This window comes from Nycticebus coucang, chromosome 22, assembly GCF_027406575.1.
Source record: "Nycticebus coucang isolate mNycCou1 chromosome 22, mNycCou1.pri, whole genome shotgun sequence".
Classification (NCBI taxonomy): Eukaryota; Metazoa; Chordata; class Mammalia; order Primates; family Lorisidae; genus Nycticebus; species Nycticebus coucang.
Genome location: NC_069801.1, coordinates 3,261,942 through 3,264,669, shown reverse-complemented (window position 1 = coordinate 3,264,669; position 2,728 = coordinate 3,261,942). Strand labels below are relative to the sequence as shown.

At 56.2% G+C, this 2,728-nt stretch overlaps 1 pseudogene; it reads left to right on the top strand.

Moving 5' to 3' along the window:
• Positions 1–701: 701 nt before the first annotated feature.
• LOC128575620 (uncharacterized) lies at positions 702–817 on the top strand (annotated as a pseudogene).
• Positions 818–2,728: the final 1,911 nt, after the last annotated feature.

The following is a 2,728-nucleotide window of genomic DNA, read 5'->3' as shown; positions in this document are numbered from 1 at the left end:
AAGGAATCTGGCAAGTGGGGCAGCAGTAGGCAGGCATCTCCAGCCCTAGAGCCTGTGGCTTCTCCTCTGGCCGGGCACATCCCTGCACCCGCCCCACCTTCTCCGCCTCCCTGACTTTTCAGGTTTCACCCTTCCCTGTGTTGGTGTTGCGATGCTCTCCTCCCCTGCCTACCTGCCCAGATCTTATCTGCTTTTCAAGACCAAACTCGACTTTATACCTCTCTCCAGAACCTTCCTTGACCTTTCTCTAGGAGGACCGGCCCTCTGCCAGCCCCGAGCACTGCAGACTGAGGGGTCTGGTCTCTGGTCCCTCACTGCTGGCAGAGGACAGGCTTCTGAGGGTGTGGCTGGTGTCTTGGGCACCTCTGCAGGTCCTATAGGGGTCCTGAGGAATTGGGGACCTCTTAGCAGCACCAGTAATTCCTGTCTCATTTTGTTTGACCCATTGCACAGCTAAGGCCCTCAGACTGCAGGGCCCTGAGCGCCGGTTGAAGCAGACAGGCTCATGTTCCCCGAAGAGGGGGTGACATTCCAGGGAGCCAGGGAGGCGTGCCCAGAAGTGCTTTGCCCGGGGGCAGGGTGTTTGCTCGCTGGCCATGTCCTCCAGCAGCAGAGACTTTCAGTGGGGATCAGACCAGAGCAGGACATAATGAGAAGCGACCAGCCAGCAAATGAGATGACACTTTGACAGTTGGTACTCTGTCTACGGCCATACCACCCTGAACGCGCCCGATCTCATCTGATCTCGGAAGCTAAGCAGGGTCGGGCCTGGTTAGTACTGGGATGGGAGATAGTCAGTACTCTGGGGCTGCAGGGACTCTGGTGCCAGCTGGGCACCTCTATAATGAGGCGGAGACAGCCGTGCAGTTGGTAAACAACTGTGGAGCTCTCCTGGCAGAGATTCTTGCTGGGGACTGACCAGCCTGATGGCATGGACCCCGCACCCCAGATTTCCCTGCCCCACCACCCACACCTCATCCAACTCCTTGCACATGATAGGTGCTTGGTAAGTATTTACTGTCCCTATTTTCCCTATTTTTATGACTTTTGTTCTTTCCACCTGTTGCTGGTGACATACAATCTGAGAGCTTCCAGAGTGGAGCCTGGGCGTGTGCCCAGGAGCCCTGTGGGGAGGCAGGACCCATCTTGAGGGAGCAACTGGAAGGCGGATGTTGCCAGGGACACTGATTTGTGCTCCAGAGATAAGTGTGCGTGAAGTTGCTGCTGATGGTGGGGGTGATATGGGGCTGCACGCTGGGGGTTTCTTGAAGGGGAGACCACCCTCACTGGAGGAGAGGCTGGGGGACAAGACTCCCCTTTTGGCACGTAAGGACTAGAGGCCCCTGGGCAGCCCTGGCAATTCCTGTCTGCTCCACTTGGTGTGATCCACGCAGCAGGTGCATGATGTATCCCTGATGTGTCTGGGGCCCCGGTCTGGGAAGGTCAGACAGAGACGATAGCAGGGCCTGGGATGGGAGGTCAAGCTCAGTGAAGGGGATGTGGGTAGATGACGTCCACATGGTTGGGAGGCGACTGTGGAGCTCAGACTTGGGTCTGGGATGGCAGTCCTCCTGCCAGGTCCTAACCCAGCTGGCAGGGTGTGCAAGTGTCCTGGGCACAACGGGCTGTAAACTGGGTGGCTTAAAACAACAGAAACACAGCCCCTCCAGGTTCCCAGTTCTGGAGGCCTGAGGTCTGAAATCCAGGGGTTGGGGGCCTCGTCCTCTCTGAAGGCTCGTCCAGCTCCTGTTGGGTTTAGGTGTTGCTGGGCTCTGTCTACACACTGCCTGCTTCTCTGTGTGTGTGTGCGTAAGTGTGAAGTCTCCCCTCCCTTTCTCTTATAAGGGCACGTCGTCGTATTTAGGGCCCACTCCAATCCAGGATGACCTCATTTCGAGACCTTTAACCTATAATTATATCCTATTACCAAGTAAGATTATATTCACAGGCTCTGGTTGTCAGGACTGGGGCATGTATTTGGGGGTGGGGACCAATTCAACCCACTGAAGGTGGTGTGGAGCTGGTGACTTGGGGCAGTCACTTGGGTGGGGGCAGGGGCTGTCTCCTCCTCTAGCTTGGAAGTCTAGCAGGGCCATCCAGATGAAGAAGGAGAGGGGGACAGCCTAGGGGCTGGGCATGAGAAGCCCAGGACTGAGACTGGAAACCATGGTCAAGGTTGAGTGAGGTGCACAGGGGGTAAGTTAGGAATGGGAAATGGAATGAAAGTAACAAGAGGCCTCGAGCACTCTGCAAGTGCAGGACTGGGGCAAACCCTGAGTCACTGGGGAGCCACTGAAGACTTAAGGCAGAGAGAGACAAGCTTGATTTTGTAAGAGCAGTGAGGGAAAGGGGGTCCCACCCCTGAGGGCTCCCATAGAAGAGGGAGTTTGGGGGCTTTCCCCTTGCTCCCCTCCTGCCCTGCTGACCACCACACCCCAGAATGCGTCGTGTGCTGTGTGTCCCCGGCTGCACCTGGCTCCTGGGCACCTCCTTCCCCGGGTGGATGCCGGGACTGATTGGGATTCTGGGCGCAGAGAGGTTCCAGCGGCTCTGGCGGCGGGTGCGAGGGGCTAATGTCTCTCTTTAGCGTATCTGCTGCTTCTCAATCTGCTGCTGTTGAGCTGTTCATCTATAACGTTTGTAGGCCTATTAAGAGGGAAATACAATTTCATAGCTACAGATAAGAGATTAGACAGATCAATCTGAAGTCTATGAAATAGACTGGGGC